At 38.8% G+C, this 20,033-nt stretch overlaps 1 long non-coding RNA gene and 4 other non-coding genes across 6 annotated transcripts; 3 read left to right on the top strand and 2 right to left on the bottom strand.

Annotated features, from left to right (window-relative positions):
- Positions 1-1,156: 1,156 nt before the first annotated feature.
- On the bottom strand, positions 1,157-1,228 carry Trnap-ugg (transfer RNA proline (anticodon UGG)). The gene has a single exon. It is a non-coding gene; the product is annotated as a tRNA-Pro (tRNA).
- Positions 1,229-1,503: 275 nt separating this feature from the next.
- LOC149102658 (uncharacterized) lies at positions 1,504-19,639 on the bottom strand. Of its 2 annotated transcripts, none has more exons than XR_016201882.1 (3): positions 19,249-19,639; positions 13,626-14,390; positions 1,504-1,900 (listed from the first exon to the last, which is right to left on the bottom strand). It is a non-coding gene; the product is annotated as an uncharacterized LOC149102658 (long non-coding RNA). The 2 variants fall into 2 exon arrangements; XR_016201883.1 differs by having other exon boundaries at positions 13,639-14,390.
- On the top strand, positions 2,508-2,581 carry Trnat-agu (transfer RNA threonine (anticodon AGU)). Its single transcript has one exon. It is a non-coding gene; the product is annotated as a tRNA-Thr (tRNA).
- On the top strand, positions 2,787-2,859 carry Trnav-cac (transfer RNA valine (anticodon CAC)). Its single transcript has one exon. It is a non-coding gene; the product is annotated as a tRNA-Val (tRNA).
- Positions 6,288-6,361, top strand: Trnat-ugu (transfer RNA threonine (anticodon UGU)). Its single transcript has one exon. It is a non-coding gene; the product is annotated as a tRNA-Thr (tRNA).
- Positions 19,640-20,033: the final 394 nt, after the last annotated feature.

Genomic DNA, 20,033 nt, shown 5'->3' with positions numbered 1-20,033 from the left:
CTCTCCCCTTTAACGAGATGATAAAGTAAAACTTATCGGACATAGAAGGAAAGATTTTATCCTTTCTGGAAAAACAAAATTATTGCACAGTTCCACTGCCTTACGTTTGGCTTAGTTTTGGTGTGAACTAGGTTTTATCTTAGCTAATTTTTTGATTCTTACTCATATTTATGCAGTTTGTCAATTACTTCTGAATTACAAGCAACGACATTATAAATAAACGAACTATTAACTCATTCGTTGTTACTTTGTCGTGAAGCGGGCACGACAGCAAACGCAAGCAGTGCAGTGAACCAATCAGAAACTCCATACAAACCATTGAAGGCACCTTTCCCGCGCCTTTTTCTGATTGGCTTTAATTACCCACTTTAACAGGAGCCCAATAGGCCCAATCATGGTTTTCGACACCATCTTGACCAATAGGCCAAGGGTCAGAAGAGCGTTTGTATGGGAATACGATGGCAAGTAACTTTTTCAAAAATAGGTCTGCGATGCGTATTCTGGTCTTATGCTTAGTTTTATTCCATTCGGTTGGAAGTATCTGGGAGTTGAATTGCTACACGTGAGAAGGCAATCACTGGGAAGAGAAAAAGGCTACCAAAGGCTGCGTCACGACCACCGCGCCCTCTTACGCGTCGGGGCTTTGCATTCGCCCCGACGGCCCAGTATATGTGTCGAAATAGGTGAATTATGTAACAGATTTTTTTTTTCAACATATACAAGTCGTTACAACTTTTGAGAAATTTATTGCAGAATACTGTTTATACTTTATCCTCTAATGATAATTAGCTCTTAGTCCCAATGGGGCAACACAACACAACAATCTCTCCTCATTTAGCCCTATTTTGTGCATTAAAACTTGGAGCGTGGCGCATGCTTATTACGTTTTTCCGCTCTGAATCTTTGGGCGGGAGATGTTTTCAAGCTCATTTAACAACAAAGAAGGCTTGCATATGGTGGGCAAATTAAAGGTAGATTTTCAAGGTTCGACGCAAGCCCAAGCTTTCGCGTGAGAATAAACTTCTGTTAGTTTCCTTCGCTTTTCTTCTTTCGTTTGTTTGTTCAGTTCACTGCATCCAATAAGCCAGTGACAAAAAAGCCACAAAAATCAATGCTGTTACAACTTGTAAAATATTTTGACAAAATGGCTCACAGAGGGCCTGTCCGGGAGTCGAACCCGGGACCTCTCGCACCCAAAGCGAGAATCATGCCACTAGACCAACAGGCCAAACGTGTAGTAAGAAGTTTAGACAACTTTTTTAATCTGCTACTCCCTTGAATCAGCTGGCGTTAACACCTGTTCTGTGTTGGCTTGTAGTTGCCAGTCCAACTCTGTTGATTAACGGAGTTTTCCGCGTCACTTCAGAAAAGCAATTCTGACTCGGCACTCACACGAGACATTCAATGTGAATAGTTTATTGAGGTTGCGGCAGTCAGTCATCTGATGCAGATGTAGTCCGTCTATAATAAGATAATCTATATCAGAAAAATTACAACTAGTGGTTCTAACAATCAGAACCTGTGCTACGCCAGATACGAAAAATAATTAAAAACGCACCCTTAAGATGTGGCCAAAAATAAGTAGAAACGTATTCCTCATCTAATGAAGCATTACGAGACCCCGAGGAAAGAGTACAAAAATCAATAACGTAGGACATTTGCAATTATACACACAAGCTGTTAAAACAGAAGCTTAATAAGAAATATGGACGATCACAAAGACTGACTGACCTGGAATGGCCTAACTCTCCCGCCAAAAGCCTAAATAGTCCCAAGACACCCCACGAGCCTCTCTGTCATGCCATCAGAATAATAAAAATTTCTGACTAATTCGTCCCTCAATCTTCAGAAATTACATATTCCAAGAGCGCAAATGAACTTGTTGCTCTCTCGGTGTAAGCTACAAGATGAAAAAAAGAAAAAAAAAACATGTACGGTTTGATTGACAGACGTCACATGATCATGAATATCAACAAGTGAATTGCTTAATCAACATTTTTTTCATTAACAGGAACAGTTGGGATCGATTGGTCACATGTCTGTAAAAAATGAAAACAGTGTTGTCCCTCCTGATCAGAACAAAAAAAAAATAGCCAAACAGAAAAACAGACAAAGAAAGAAAGCCGTTAGCCCTATAATGCATGAAGAAACACTCTTCTTAATTTTAACAACAATGCTATCATGCAGTTTCTTTCTCGAATCCATGAACTCTCTCTGATTAAAGGAGTATGTTAAACATCTTTCATGAGATGCTCCAGCGGAACTTTCTTACGATAATTCGATCGAAAATCATTCACGGTTACTTGCAGGGAAAAAAAGAAAATCAACCTTTATATAATCATATCATGTTGAACCATCTTAGTATTCCTTGGAATTATCAAGCGTGAAAGTGGATAGGTGACTAACTTAGTACTATTAACAATAATTTTTACTACGCTTTTGTTATTTTTGAAAAATAATAAATAAATAGATAAATAAACAATAGAACAGGTTGTTATCTGATGTACGGCGCCGTAGCTCAGTTGGTTAGAGCGCCTGTCTAGTAAACAGGAGGTCATGGGTTCAAATCACATCGGTGCCTTATAGATGTCGCACTTTTTAATTCTCATTACTTTTGAAAATTGCTCATCGAAGCTTTACATGTTGTACGACTGGGATTTTTTTGGTTGTGTTATGCAATGGATTTACTGTTAAGGTCTACGAAGGGGTCGACTGATAAATTTAACGAAGTATATAAAACGTAATGTGCGAATGTCTCCTTCATTGACCGAACTTGATTTATCGTCGTTTCCGTAGTGTAGTGGTTATCACGTCCGCCTCACACGCGGGAGGGCGCCGGTTCGAGCCCGGCCGGAGATGTTCTTTTTCATTTCTTTATTTGACTTCTGCAGTTTTTTTTAGGGTTTTAGGTTTGCAGAGCGCAAATAAATTTGTTGCTTTCTCGGTGCAAACTACGAGATGAAAAAGAAAAGAAAAAAAGAAAAGAAAAAAAACATGCACGTCTTGATTGATAGACGTCACACGATCATGAATATCAAGAAGTGAATTGCTTAATCACCCTTTTTTCATCAACAGGAACAGGAACAATCAGAACACAAAAATAGCCAAACAGAAAAACAGACAAAGAAACAAAGCGATTACCCCTATAATGACAAAACACACTTCTTAATTTTAACAACAATGCTATCATGCAGTTTCTTTCTCAAATCAATGAACTCTCTCTGATTAAAGGAGTATGTTAAACATCTTTCATGAGGTGCTCCATATTGCTCCAGTGATTTGGTTAAACGTCGGTTCACAAACTGCTCTTTATTAAAATTCTTTAAAAACTCTATGAACACCGTGAGAACTAAAATAAAAGATACAAATAAACTACAAATTAGCTTGCGAAAATAACAGGATATAAATACATTTCACATGCTTCGAAAGTTACAAAAGTGAGAAGAGAAAACTTAAGATCGATTTACAAATAACGGTAAAACGATGGCGTATACAACTTGACTTTATCTAAAACCTTAAGGTCATTCCACTGAAATAGAACCTGCCCTGAGATTTTTGTCAAACTTTGCCTATTGTTTGTTCATATTATAGGAACTTAAATTTTGAAATAAAAACGAGGGGTCCCCGTGTTCGTTTAGGAGCAACAGCACCTCGTTTATACCCATATTAATCAAAACTATAACAAAATTCTCGAACGTGATTGGCTATCAGCAGCCGGATTTGAGCATTAAGGCGGCCGAACACAGTTTTGATACCTGTGTTTCAATCTCCTTTTTCTCTAAGACCCTTGATCCTTTGGTGGCCAAAACTGGCAACACGCAAGTTAATAATACAACTTCGGATTTTTGATAGCTAGGCTGACGTATGTGCCGTTGCCATGGCAACATGAATAAATATATACAGGCCTTTTAAAATCGGTTTTGTTTGTTTGCAGAAAATCTAGTCGTTAAATTTTCTTTTTCATTTGCATGCAACAAGATCGTAACAATGCTCACAAGTTAGCACTATTTTAATAATAGTTTAACAGAGGGATCTTTAATTATCACTTGTAGAAGTTTAACTGGAATATCTAGAATCTCCTCTGTCAATTTTTGATTTTTTTTTCCATATTCTAGTTACTTGTTTTCTAAAGTATTTTCGTGCCAATTTTCGTAAAATTCTAACGAGTGGTTCTCGAGAAATAGGCGTATTTCCAAGAAAGCTATTCCGCATTCAATCGCAATTTTTTGTCTTACTACGCATGCGCTGCGTTTAACTGGGTTCTTTCGGTAAAAATGAAAATCTGAGAATTGCTGGGTTCTTTGCACTGTTACCTTTTCTGACAAATACATTTTTGATAAAAGAGTAAAGTCATAAATACACTGTGTTCAATTATGAAGAAAAAAAGCAAAAGCACAGATAGCGAGGGCATTGACCAAATAAAATGATGCGGTTGTATCGACGCCATGGTTGCTTTGTGTAATCCTTGTGCACGTGCTGAATGGCACTAGCAAGAGCGCGCGCGGAAATTGTGTTCGGCCACCTTAATTGGACAGTGCAGGCGTCATGCTTGTAACTGGACAGTACGCGTCATTTTGCGCGCGCTGTTGGGGTGCACTTTGTTGAGTAAACTGCTGTTTTTCAGCATTCATAACGACGTTTAATCGTTCAGCGATAAATCGATGGTTTGTTCGTTTCTCGAATTTTGTCATAGTTTTGATTAATTGGTAACAGGACATCGTGTCGTCCAATTCAGTCCGTAATCATGCTCGGGATTAACAAATCGGACTCCCGCTTCGCGGCCGTCCGATTTTGTTAATCACTCGTATGATTACCGACCGAATTGGACTCCACTCAGTCCTATTACCATTATAAATCCTTATAATAGCACCATGATTGTAGTCACGATTGCTTTTTGTTCTACACTGAGTATTGGTCCATATTTATTTTACACAGAGAAATTTATTACTCAATTCAAAACAACAGAAAAAAATGACAGGTCACCATACTCGTTTGCGAGAAAATGCCGATTTACCTCTATGGCGAGGTCCAGCTGTAAAGAAAGAGCCGCCAATTTTTAATGCGCGCGCGCTAATCACGCGTGAAATTATGCGCAGTAGGGATGCGCAATCCAATACTAAAATAGCGTAAAAAATAATTACCTTGGTGCTGCCTTGATCACCAGAACAATGATAAACTTGGAGAAACTTGTTAACTTGCGGTCAATTAACAGATCTTGCGTCAACTGATCTTGCTAGCGAAAAAACTACTCTTTTATGACGCCAATTGGCTGTCGCGGCGCTACGCGTGTGCTTTCGCGACACCACAGAACTTTTTAGAAAGATCTAGAAACAAGGGTCACGTACACGCTTGAAAAAGCCCTAAATAACTGAATACACGTTCAAATAAACTTCCAATGACTAAAAAATAGTACTCTCAAGGCTACAAAGTATAGTAATTTAGCGTAAAACAGCTTAAATTAGAAACTCGTTGAAAACTTGCGCAATGTTGCGCGTGCAAATTTGTTGCAGAAGCGCGCGCCGCTTCAAGTGTCGTACATCGCGCGCGCACAACTTAACTGCTGTAGCTACACTCCAACGGAACTGTCTTACGATAATTCGATAGAAAATCATTCACGGTTACTTGCAGGTAAAAAAAGAAAATCAACCTTTAAATAACTATATCAACTTGAGCCATCTTAGTACTCCTACGAATTACGAAGTGTGAAAGTGGATATGTGACCAACTTAGTACTATTAACAATATTTTTTACTATTTGTTTGTTGTTTTTGAAAAAAAATAAAAATAAAAAAAATAAACACAGTAACACCCCGGTAACGCGAACTCTGAAGGGAAACGAAAAACAGTTCGAGTTAGCGGGGGTTCGAGTTATCGGGGTCGATTGAATATCCAATTTGCCATGATAATAATTGATAGTTTGCTTGTTTTTCAGCACTTCAGTGTACAGTGACAGCTAAAGGCACCGCATCCAGTATGACTCATAAGATCGGGAAATGACTGTCAAATATGTGAACGGTCTGTTGCACTAATTAAAATCAAATTGCTGTGGTATTAGTTTTGAGTGTTTAACGATTACACGACAAGAAAAGCTAATGGGATGACATCCCTGGTGAGTTACATGGACCAGAATTCGAGTTATCGGGGTAAATTTTTATAAAGGGAAACGAAATTTAGTTCTAGTTAGCGGGAAATTCGAGTTATACGAGTTCGAGTTACCGGGGTTCTTCTGTAAATAAATAATAATAATGCAAAAAAAAAAAAAATAGAACAGGTTGTTATGTCATGTAGGGCGCCGTAGCTCAGTTGGTTAGAGCGCCTGTCTTGTAAACAGGAGGTCATGGGTTCACATCCCATCGGTGCCTCAGAGATGTCGCGCTTTTCAATTCTCATTACTTTTGAAAACTGCTCATCGAAGCGTCACATATTGTACAACTGGGAGTTTTTTGGTTGTGTTATGCAATGGATTTACTGTTAAGGTCATTCCCCAGTATTGCATTGCGCATCCCTACTGCGCATAATTTCACGCGTGATTAGCGCTCGCGCATTAAAAAATGGCGGCTTTTTGTTTAGAGCTGGACCTCGCCATAGAGGTAAATCGTCATTTTCTCGCGAACGAGTATGGTGACCTATCATTTTTTTCTGTTCTTTTGAATTGAGTAATAAATTTCTCTGTGTAAACTAAATATGGACCAATTCTCAGTGTAGAACAAAAAGCAATCGTCGGAAACGTGAATTTAGCAAGCAATCGTGACTACAATCATGGTGCTATTATAAGGATTTATGTGGATAAAAACAGGGTGCTTTTGCTCCTAAACGAACATGGGGACCCCTCATTTTTATTTCAAAATTTAAGTTCCTATAATATAAACAATCGATAGGTAAAGTTTCACAAAAATCTCAGTGCAGCTTTTATTTTAGCGGAATGACCTTAAGGTCTACGTAGGGGTCGACTGATAAATTTAACGAAGTATATAAAGCGTAATTTGCCAATATCTCCTACAATGACCGAAGCTGGTTAATTCGTCGTTTCCGTAGTGTAGTGGCAGGGCGCTTATACGTGGGGCGGTGAAACGAACGGGTCCGAGCAAAAAGGTGTGATGCAGTAGACTGGGGTCTACTAAGACGAGCAGATTCTGCTTACTTGCACTCAAACTTAGATTTCTAGAGAAATTCCACGAGACTCCCTTCTACATGAATTACCAACTTCTTTCGGCGCATTTTTGGTTCTGAGGCAATGCGAAAAGGTGAGTTTTTCAGGGTTGAAAACAGGATTTCAAATTTCGCGCTGTGAATGAGTAAGATCTGCTCGCGCTAGTTGTACGCGTAAGCTTTTCAGGCTTTTGACTTAAGAATAAAGTTTATGCAAGAAAACTCTCTACTCTGGTATCGAGTTATTTCTCAGAACAATGTTTAATCATAACCAAAATCTGTTTCGATAGTTTCTTATTGTTTCTGCTCGTTTGCTAGTTTGCAGAAGCTTTTGAATGGAAAATAAATCTGACGCGTGCAAGTAACAAATTTGCCTAATGCAGCGCGTGCACTTTCAAGTCCGAGTCGGTGTTTTCAATTGTCAATATAAAATCTAGACTTGCCACAAGTCGACCTTTTCTTAATCCTTGACTTATTTATCTCCCTCGAGACGGCGAGAGGGTAATCTTCGAGCGACGAAGTCGCGAGGGCGAGCGCGAGCGACGTAAGCCGCGAGAGGTCGACTTGTTTCACTTGCAGGAATGTGAATCACAGCGTAAATTTTTGGCGCGAAAAATATGATTGACATTTCTCACTTTTCATGTGCTTCGCGCGCGATCGTCGCGAAAGCAGAAAATTATTGCCATCAAAACGTTTACGAGTGTACGAGTACTGTTCCCTAACTCAAATAAATTTATTTGTTTACAGTGCAGTATGTAGTCGGCAATTGACAAACGGCAAAAGCTGTTCCATTGAGTACTAATTTCTGAAAAGACAAAACCGTGTTTAAACGATCGAGAATTATTTTAGTCTAGATTAACCAGCTATCGACCAGAGAGCTGCCTGACAAATGCTATAAACTTATGTAGATCTAGCTTGTACTGAAAACAATCCGAATTAACTAAAGAAGGCGTGATAAGTTGGGGAGAGCCTTAATTCTGTAAAGCTCTCTTGATAACATAACGTTGAGAATCGAAGTCGCAACGAACGGCAGAGAATAAAAGCGCTGTTCCCAAAAGTCCTTCATCGATCGACGACTGCTTTCAACACGGTAAAACGGCCAAGACAAAGTTGCTGCGATGCCCTTTCTTTGGACAGAAGAAACTTGGTCATTCAACTAAAGCAACTAAAAATGCAACAAGTACACAAACTGCGGGAACGGCCCTGTTCTTCTTCGAAAGGTCCAAACTTAATTAATTCTCTCAAACGATACGGATGACGCAAGAGCTCAGATCGCGTCCGTGAGTAGACAAACACGTATTGGTCGGATAAATAGGCTTCCACTGCTTTTCCCTGTCCTTCTTTCAAAGACTTAAAATTAAGTTGGATAGACCATATTCAATTGCTTCCATAAACTTCATGTTCTTAAGTATATCAGAGAACAAAAGTTAAATGAAAAAGATTTTTGAACTCACCAGACATTTGCTCTGCGAGTTGTGTCGTTGATCGCGCGCGACGTCATGACGTATAGTCAGTACTTGTTTGTTCATTGGTTAATGTGTATTTACCTCACCGGTGGAAAAATCCACCGGTAAAATTTGGCGCGCTGCAAGTGGGAAAAGTCCTTTCCAACGGCGAAACCAACAGGCCAGGGAAGAATTATTGGAAAGGACTTTTAGAAAGTCTATATAAAATCTTGACAAAGATTATTTCCGTTATCTTTTGTGCTGAGATGCTGCAACAATTATCGCCAACGCTATAAGGCTACTAACATCATGTGTGTTTCTTCAACGTACTGAAATTTTATACTGCGAAAATGAAATAGACATGGAGTTTTGATAACTCAAACAAAATGGAAATTGAATCGTTATTCCGGTTGATCAATGAAAGCGCTACCGTAACTGTGCTGATTGTTTCTGCTGTCTTCCCATATTTTAAGCTAAACTATGTGTTCTCAAACATTCATCAGTCATAAACATATTTAAAGCCAGAGATATTGTTTGAGTTCGATGTACGTTTTCACACGAAAGAGTGGAAAGTCCAGTTTGCCATGTTTATAGGTACAAGACACGCATCGTCGGGCGTTCTTTTTCTGTCTTTTTCATCGACAACCAGCGATTTATTGGATTTTCACACAAACAAAACTGAGCAGTATTTACAGACGGAAGTTTTTGTGCCTTGATGAAACATCGCGTGTTGCTTTCAATTCAGGCGAAACTCAAACTCGCAAAATTTTATTACTTTTCGGTGTCTATGGCAAAATCCAAGCCAGCGTGTAACAAGAGTAGGGAAACTTTGAAGTTCTGAAACGCTGCTATATCCAAATATATCCAGCTGGTTTTTTACCACGTTGTGTAAAAGCTATCGATCTTCAACATATGTAAAATTTAGAGTGGAGTAATGTGGAGTACTCGTAAAAGAAGAAGCGGATCACCGCTTGGTCATTATAAGCGGGGCATACCTGCATTAGACACTGTCTTACTTCATTCAAATTTGGGCAGCCCACAACGAAACTTTTTGATTTCCGGTTCGTCGAGAGGAAATTTTTGGCAGCCATTAATCTCACCGGAAGCGCCGAAGGAGCGCTCGTGCCAGTCCTTTTCCGCATCACACATTTGACCAAGAGCGGACTGGTAGTGGTTATCATGTCCGCCTCACACGCGGAAGGTCGCCGGTTCGAGCCCGGCCGGAAACATTCTTTTTCATTTCTTTATTTGACTTCTGCAGCTTTTTTGCTTTGATCGCATGTCTCAATATTTTTTATGAACTGTTTGACGGTAACTCAGGGCTGGAGCCAGAGAGAAATTATGACTGAGGCAGTGTCCATGAAAAAACATATAAAGATGTTTTGGAGCTCTCAACCATCTACGTTATCTCGATTTTCTAGCTGTGGGACTATTTTTATTGTTATTTCAAAATGCGCGCCATAAAAACGGGTGAATTTGAAGGATACTCCAAAGTTTATTTTTTGATTATGATTTTATGTTCCGGTGGCAACCGAGATGAACAAGCGTCCTTTCTTGCCGTCTTGTCCGTCAAAAGCCTCTAAATAGCCTCATAAGAGTTTTGGATACGCATGGCATATTTTGGATACCGTGGTGGCATGGATCGCAGCAATCGGTGCGAAGTTGTTAACGTAGCATTTCTTGGTGCTGTACTATGGTTGGCGAAATGGTGCAAAACTCTCAAAGTTTATATTCATTCACATGTAATGTTGTTATTATTATTCACGAATATATTTATTCACATTCAACAACTAAATTTATATTCAAGAAATATACTAATTCACATTTAACGACGTATTTCGTATTCACGAATATATTTATATATTGCACCGTGTTGAACCAATATTTTGATCGTGAATGTAAATGAATATAAACCGTTGAATGTGAATGAATACATCCCGTAAATGTGAGTAAAGATATTCGTAAATACGAAATACGTCGTTAAATGTGAATTAATATATTTCTTGAATATAAATTTAGTTGTTGAATGAGAATAAATATATTCGTGAATAATAACAACATCATAAAATGGGTATGAATATAAACTTTGTGAATTTTGCACCATTTCGCCAACCATACTTTGCGAAATGTTATTTTGAGTATGGCAAGAACAAGGTTTAGATCGCTTCGCCGGTCCGTTACTCGTGGAAAACGCTCCAGAAATCGAATGCGAGTGATGATGCTCCTTCGTCGAAGAAACTTCGCCTTGATGTCAAAGGTTCTCCGACCAACGGCAAGGCATCTCCATCAAACAAAAAACCGAGCGGACATCGTTTCCAGTATGTCAGTATTTTACAAAGAGTTATCTAGGCCAGTGCTGTTTGCAAGGTGTGTTTGAAAGGCAGTCTTCTCTTATTTGAAAGGCCTACAGGTTGTGGTTTAATTGGCAGGGACGCTTTACAATGTGCAAACAACGCGTTTCGCGCATTCACAGAACCTCCAACTTCAGAAAAGATTGTTTGTGGAAAGGCAAGATTTCATGACATAAACAGGAGACCAGCTGCCCTAGCCATGCGAATTATCGGAAGGGGAAGAGTTAGTTTAACAAAATTCTGTGCTGTAATGAACATGCCAGGGCCAGTAGCCAAAACGTCTTTCAGGAGGAAGCGTTGCCGAGTGGTTCAGGACGCTGGTGTTGTAATCCGGAGGTCTTAGGCTCAAGGCCTCCACCCTGCCATTTAGCAGGATTTGTTTCTCGGTAGTCTCGAGTTCAAATCCTCGGTCACTCTTTGTAAATAGCCAACTGTTCTGCCTCCTACCAGTTGGGATTCTTAACTAGGTTCATTTATTTGAAATATTTGTTTCCTTTGTTTCAGTGGCCTGCCTATAAACTGGTTAACCTTTGTGCTTGTATAGCTAAGTGCATGACCACTATAAATAAGATTCACATTTACATTTACATTAACCACGTGAACGCGCTTCCTCGTGTGTCTCGGCAAGTTGCGGAAACCGAAATGCAGAAGGCTACGAAAAAAGTAATAATGCCGAGGAAGACGAAGTTGTCGTTATGTAATATATCAAACACGAAAGACTGTGTTTGACCACATTTCCAAACACCGAGAAGAGAGTTGACAATACGACGCGTAGCCGAGCTTTTATGACGAACTTCGAGGTGTTTGGAAATGTGGCCATTCATGCACTGTCTTGAGTGTTGGATATATCTTCTCAATCGGAACCAAAACTAAGGAGAAAACGGAGAAATGAAATCGTAACAATCTATGCTAATTAAGATCAGATATCCAAACACCGTCACGGTCATGATTTCCTTTGTTTAAACTTGATGAATTATTACTGAGTTTGAGGATGCTTTGTCTTGTGATGGCACCTGGGCCAGGAGAGGTTTTCAGTCTGTGTATGGAATGGGTTCTGCCATTGATGTGGAAACAGGAAAAGTTGTTGACTTTGAAATGAAAAGTGTGCTACAGACTTTCCAGAAAATCAGGAAAATAAGCGATTTCGAAAATACCTACATGAAAGTTAAGTAATTTTCAAACTACTTTTCGAACTGCGTTGTGGAAAGAGCAACCTTGCTCTCAGGAATACATTGGCTGGATGGAGTCACATGGGCCCAAATGCACAGCTAAAAGCCATGGAGGCCCTAGGTGCTGTAGATGTATAGGGAGGTCCACTGAGAAGCACCGTTCGCGTTATGTGGACTTTGTAGGCGATGACAATTGCTCTTCTCATCGGGATGGGGTCAAATCAAAGCCTTACGGAGATGAGGTGGCATTGCGAAGAGTGGAATGTGTGGGCCATATTCAAAAGAGAATGGGAAGAAGGCCGAGAGGGAAGAAGAAAGCACATGTCGTTTTTGCGGGTATCTACTACAAAATAAACATAGCTTACTCGCTCAAATTATTAACTACAGGTAAATGTCGGAACCGCTTTGAAAACAACGCCTTTCAAAACAATTTTTGAGAATGTGATTATAAATCAGAATCTGATCATAATTCAAAACCCGTTATGAGCACGGTTCTTAATTAAATAAAAAGTAATATTAAATGTTTTGTTTACGTCGTCAGTATCGATACAGTTCTTTCACACAAGATAATATATGTTGGCATATAGCTTTCAGTGTTTAAAAGCACAACCTGTTAATTCGCCGGTAAGGCTGTGTTTCTAAACACAGCCATAAATAAATCAATTTATCGGGAGTACTTTACACATAACACTGACTAAGCAGTCGGTCTCAGTTTTTAACAAAAACGACACTAATCAAAACAAGTACAAGTAGGTATTTTTCACGGTACTTTTCATAGCGGCGCCCGTAATTTTCAAAATATTTTGAATAGTCAGAAGGAATTTATTTTTTCGTAAATTGACCGACATTCTCTGACAACATTTGAAGAGTTATAATTGTTGTCAGAGAAGCAAACATGACCAGATATCATAAACGTGGTAAACTGAATAAGAGACAGCCATTTTATTTGCCCGTAAAGATTACTAGCGTATTCAAAAGAACAGAAGGTCGGAGCAATAGTTTGAATAATGTAAAGAGGAATTTATTTTTTCGTAAATTGACCGACATTCTCTGACAACATTTGAAGAGTTATAAATGTTGTCAGAGAAGCAAACATGACCAAATATCATAAACGTGGTAAACTGAATAAGAGACAGCCAATTTATTTGCCCGTAAAGATTACTAGCGTATTCAAAAGAACAGAAAGAGCAATATTTTGAATAATGTAAAGAGGTACGTAGCGTAAATTGGACATTAAGCCAAATTCGGCCTCACTCACTGAGCCACTCTATCTGCGTTTGATAGTAGTTGCTCTTAATACCAGTGGCTTTTACCTCGTCACCAGTTTCTAAGTATCTTTTGTTCTGTGACATGAACAATGGAGTTATATAGCACTGATGAGATCATACAAAAATTGTTTTCAAGGGCGCCTAACGGTCTACTTAATCGACCCATCATGCGTTCGATAGTTTGCACCTGGCAACAGGTGATTGAAATGTGCTTTACATCAAACAAGTCAAACCTCTTGCTCACCTATCTTGCTCACCTTGCTCACCTAGGCTTGACCATTTCTGCAGAAGAGTTTCAACTCATAGCCATAATGGTAAAAAAAAAAACCCACATAATTTACAAGCAGCTTAAAGAAAATCAAATATCAATAATTATATGTGCCAACGCACTATAAAGGGGAACGTGGCCAGTGGTCTAGTAAATATTGTCAAACAAGTTGTTTCGGAGGGAGTTTTCTGTATTTAGTTCAATACTCAAGCATGATTTCATGTTTATTCTTAAAAGACACAAAAACGCATTTCACTGAACCATATATGGGAATATAGCCCCCATGTGAGAATTTAATAAAAGTACCATGATAGTTATTATCAAATGAGTTGTATGATCTGGTAAGTGTGTTTAACCTGTTTTAAAAAATTCATTGCATGTCTTATGATACTTAACTTTAACATTAAGGTATAATTCATACGATGAGGTGTGTAGTATGTGCTCGGCGACGTCCATCCCCTTGTACAACAACCGTGAAGTTTCTTCACGCTATTTACCGACGTGCCCTTAGAGGAAGCAATACAGATACTCGCCGATATAGCTTTTGTGAATAACTGGTTCAATGAAACACACCACTTGAACCTGAGCAGAATGGACCTTGCAGATCTTCTCAAAGCATCTACCAAAGACCAACTGTTCCAGTTCAATGGACAACTTTATGAACAGACCAATGGTTTCGCCATGGGCTCTCCACTCGGGCCACTGCTCGCTAATGTCCTCATGGGATCCATTGAAGAAACTCTGGTTCATGAAGGCAAAATGCCGTCATTTTACAAGAGATACGTTGACGACACTTTAACTATAATGCCTGACACAGCATCAGCTGCTACCTTTCTTTTGGTCCAGGCTGAATATTCTAATTTGTCTACCTATTTTAGACTAAAAGTTCTCTTGTGAATGTTCTTAGATTATAGCGTATAACCTCTTGCAGAGATGAATTTAGCATCGAACATACGGGTAGTGCTTAGTTATACGGTTTAGTTAAGAAGATAAAATTTCATTGTACGCAAATTTTCAACATACGTAATTGTATTCTTTTCAAAATCTCAGCCTCGGGTTAATTCTTAAAATCGTCTTAAAATTTCGCAAACTTCAGCCTCGATATTATTACAAAAAATAAAGAGAGTATGGAAGATTGCTGTCAGCTGTCCAAAGGAGTAGTTCATCTCCAGCTCTTTCGACATATATGTTTTTCAAAATTTAAATGCATGGAGATCAACGGCTATATATATTGCTGGCGGAAGACACTGAAAACGTTCTACTCCCGAACTAGACGCTCTAAGAGCGTTTACTCGGGTTTCGTACCGAAGTATCAAATCGTACTTTACAAAAACGCGTATTGGACACAATAAAAACAAATTAAAGAATCAGGATATTTTAGCACAAGAGTTCCGCTTAGATATTTAGTATTCGAGTTGTTTCGTTGAGTATCCTCTAATCCAATCGCAAGTTGTGAGCTTAAACCACTTTGGTTCAAGAATCAAGCACAGCTGCTGTCTACGCGAAGAACTTGTTCGCAAAGAATTTTCCAGGTCTTTTTACAACTTATGGCGATTACATTGTACATGCTAGCAGAAATTGTACGAAGTTCGTTTACTGGTCGTGGCGATCCGAGTGAATTGTGCAGCTGAACATCTTTGCCGTGTCGCGATCTTAAATCCTTTTCAAGAGTCTCATCCCGTTTGGAGGGCGACTAGATAAGATCCTTCGCGAAAACAACAGTCCTAGGACAAGGCGCAAATTGCATTGCACTTAAGAGTGCCTGCCTGTTAAAATCAGACAAATTCTTAATTTCGCGGCAAGGGTCGAAAATTCGATTTCGCTCATATTCTTATGGTAGATAGGCTAGGGCATGACAAAAACTACTGGATAGTTTTTTTGGCAAAATATCCTTTTATTTCAAAGAAATATGCAAATTACCAAATTCCGTTAAAATCGTCATTTGACGCACCATTTTATTAAGCAAGTTTGAGAGCCTCGCATGCAAAACCACATCTTTCTTCCGTCTTTAAAACACTCAAATATTTTTGTGCAATGTTTAAATGTGTACTGGGTTGATTTTAGGGAATGTTGCGTTGTCTTTTTGGGTGCAAAATAATTAAATTTCGAAGACATGTATTTCATTCACTTAAAAGTACTTCGTGAATATAATTAATTTTCACTATGTGCGAAACCTTCAAATGGATCAAGCTTCTGGTGGTTGAATCGCAGAAGGATGGTCTACAGATTCTTGTAAAAATTTCTTTGGGCAAATGATTGTGAGCGACGCGAGAGCTTTTCAAAGTACGTCAAAAATGCAAATATTTGACCATCCGTCGTCAAATTTCAATTTACCGGTTAGACGTATATTTTAGCTTGTGCCACACGACTTGACCTATAATAAGTTGCAATAGACACAGAGCTGATAATTTCGAAATGTTCTAACCTTATTTGTTGTAAAAGGCAGGTCCAAAGCCGATTTGACGTGTTTCTAGTCGATCTCTCACCATTCGTCGCACATAAAGCAGAAGTTCGCTTTTGTTTACACAAGGTTAACGTCCGATGTACATCGCCTACTGTCAACCTATTTTTGGTCGAATACTATGAATCTGTGACCATCTTTCTGCGCTTATGAACATCACTGCATCTAAGTCTAAAACAGCTGAGTCATTTGTAGATAGTTGCTTGCTTTACGCTTCGCCAACATATTGTGTTTGATCGATTGCTGACCATTGCTGACAAGCGTGTCGGCGCAGCACAATCTTACAGCCGTTATTTGTTCGTCACGCAATGCTGTCACGGCATATGCTGCACATTTTGATCTATTTTGTATAGAGTACTCTCGGGATAACTGAAACAATTTAATCATTGTTCATCTGTTTGTTCATATATATAATAATATGTACATATTTATATAATCGCGTTCTATAGTGTACATGGCGTCGGTCCACATCACGTTTGTTGTACGTTCTGACATTTCAGACAACAGCTGATAAAGCTAGTGCCTGTACTCACTAGAATTTTAAGAAAATCGCCATAAGCAAATTATAGGTCAATGAAGCAAGAACTAACTGAAATAAAAATAGGAAATCACAACGTGTCTAATTCGTGAGAAAAACAGACTAAGTTTAATTAGTAATTACGTGAGTAAATAGCCCTGGCCATGCCATTTTATTTGGCGTATTTTGTTTACTTAGTGGCGAGGCATTGGTATGTTGTTGTCAATACAGTCCAAAATTATCGTCAGTAAAATATTATAAATAAAACACCTATTGACCGGTTACCTCCGCGGCCACCATTTGGTCATTCCGATAAGGGTTTCATTATTGTCTTTACCCCTATTAAGCGGCCACCCAAAATTTAAGAACTTTGTTTTGGAAAGGGCGATGGCAGATAAGAGTCTGAAATTGAAGGTGCATGACGAGTGATAATTCAAACACACGTCTATCATGATTGTCTTGCATGTTCACCAAGAAATTTATAGCCTGACAGTGAAAAATTAAATATTCTAGGTACACCAATCTCTATTTAAGCGGCTAGCCCCATTTAGCGGTCACCACCCATTTCCCCGAGGGTAGCCCACTGTATTACATGTAAACCAAAAATAATTGCGTAGCGCGAAAAGACCTAGGTATGAGTTTAGCGTTACAGTATTACGCAGGGCATGTAGGTAGCGGTGGTCGAGTAAAAGATAACAACAGGGGCAATGGTAAACTATTCATTCTTTTCATTTCTTAATTCAATCTCTTCCTACTCAACACGATTGTGTGCTCCCAGTGATTCCAAGCCTTACGGAGCCTTACGTATTAGGATAGAAATTGTCCTACCCCTACCCCCTAAAATGGGATGACAGCATTGCGTGACGAACAAGGAACCGCTGCAAGCAAAGATTCAAGCCATCAAACCATGATGATCAAACGTAATATTTTGGTGTGGTGCAAAGCAAGCAACTATCTACAAATGACTCAGCCGTTTTAGACTTAGATGCAGTGGTAATCATATGTGTCGAAAGAGGGTCACAGATTCATGGTATTCGACCGTTAAATAAGTTGACAGTTGGCGATGTACATCGGACGTTATGTAAACAAAAGCAAACTTCTGCTTTATGTGCGACGAATGGTGAGAGAAACACGTCAAATCGGTTTTGCACCTGCCTTTTACAGCAAATGAGGTTAGAACATTTCGAAATTATCAGCTCTGTGTCTATTTCAATTTAACATAGGTCAAATCATGTGACGCATGCTAAAATATACGTCTAACCCGTAAATTGAAATTTGACGACGGATGGTCAAATATTTGCAATTTTGACGTACTTTGAAAAGCTCTCGCGTCGCTCACAATCATTTGCCCAAAGAAATTTTTACAAGAATCTGTAGACCATCCTTCTGCGATTCAACCACCAGAAGCTTGATCCATTTGAAGGTTTCGCACATAGTGAAAATTAATTATATTCACGAAGTACTTTTAAGTGAATGAAATACATGTCTTCGAAATTTAATTATTTTGCACCCAAAAAGACAACGCAACATTCCCTAAAATCAACCCAGTACACATTTAAACATTGCACAAAAATATTTGAGTGTTTTAAAGACGGAAGAATGACGTGGTTTTGCATGCGAGGCTCTCAAACTTGTGTAATAAAATGGTGCGTCAAATGACGATTTTAACGGAATTTGGTAATTTGCATATTTCTTTGAACTAAAAGGATATTTTGCCAAAAAAACTATCCAGTAGTTTTTGTCATGCCCTAGCCTATCTACCATGAAAATATGAGCGAAATCGAATTTTTGACCCTTGCCGAGTTATTTTCCATTTTTGTGGACAGGGACTCTTAATTTGCATAAACGGTCAAGTTTTTTTTTTGCGGATAACTTCCGAGAATTTGCGACCCTTAACGCAGTTTATGAAGAAGTATTCAAGCTACATATTTTTATTGAATCAAGGCAGCAGTACTTTTAAAAAGGAACTCATTTATAAGGGAAGATGCGGCATTCTGTTTTGCTATTTATTTTGGTTTCATACTGGTCTAGTTCATGTCACGCAACGTGATTTTCTTTAGCAGTCAGACACAGTTTTCTAAAAGAATTGGCGATTGCTAAGACTGCTGAATATATTTGAACTACTAGTGAAATAACTGGCTAAACTATCGTCAATGCAGATTTTCCTTAGGACTTGGCAAGAACATTGGTTCGTCAATAATCCCGCACAATTCCCCGCACAATCGAAGGTTTAATTTTTCCGCACAATTTGCCTCCAAAATCACACGTTAGTTTTTTCCTGCACCCTACTAGAAAGCCAACTAAACTTGGAGGTAAGATATTTAATTCACATTACCGAATGTCTTATCTCTACAACTTTAGGGATCGACATATTTTGCGCGGTGCAAGAAACAAGTCGCATGTTTTTAATGAGCTACTACGAGTCCAAAAGCGTTTTCGTATTTAGCTCGTTTTATTGCAATATGATTTGTTTTTACTGCAATGTTCTAAATAATAACAGCAGTAGCCACATACCATCATTGACTGCCTGTTTTTTGTCAGTATTTTCGTAGTTTCAACTCATACTGCGATCAGCTCAGTTGTTATCTCACCAGAACGTTTCGAGCGTGAACTTTGCTTACCTGGCTGGATTTCAAGCAATATAATTCGTGGACCGACCCTTTCCGAAAACGATCGACATCTTTGTATGTGAGATGAACGTATAAGGCGCGATTCTTGCTTAAACGATCTACGCAAAACACCGCAGTCTTCCACGGAGAGCGGGCAATGTCGTGTTTCTCGTCTCCAGTTTCCACGGTCTACGCATGGAACGCCTGGGACCATAAGCCCCCCTTTTGGCGACCAAAACGCTTGCATTTTAAGACTCGGGCTTTCCTACGGAAGCCCGAGTAATAAAAAGAAAAGAACATACAAATATAAAACCCCTGTTAAAATCAAGTCCACCAACTGTAAATATTTGGAGCCGTAAATATTTTTATTTTCAATAAAAAAACCCAAAAAAGCTCATAACTACTCAAAACAAACATAGCTTTCACGCTCAAATCATTGACTACAGGTAAATGTCGGAACTGCTTTGAAAACAACGCCTTTCAAAACAATCTTTGAGAATGTGATTATAAATCAACACCTGTTATGAGCACAATTCTTAATTAAATAAAAAGAAATATTAAATGTTTTGTGTACGTCGTCAGTATCGATACAGTTCTTTCACACAAGATAATATATGTTGGCATATAGCTTTTAGAGTTTAAAAGCACAACCTCTTAGTTGCCGGTAAGGCTGTGTTTTTAAACATAGCCTTAAATAAATCAATTTATTATGAGAACTTTACACATAACACTGACTAAGCAGTCGGTCTCAGTTTTTAACAAAAACGACACTAGTCAAAACAAGTACGAGTAGGTAT

The sequence above is a fragment of the Orbicella faveolata genome, unplaced genomic scaffold (genome assembly GCF_042242905.1).
Source record: "Orbicella faveolata isolate gen_17 unplaced genomic scaffold, um_ofav_v1 contig_35, whole genome shotgun sequence".
Classification (NCBI taxonomy): Eukaryota; Metazoa; Cnidaria; class Anthozoa; order Scleractinia; family Merulinidae; genus Orbicella; species Orbicella faveolata.
Note: the sequence above shows the minus strand (reverse complement) of the source record. Positions and strands in the feature narration are given on the sequence as shown.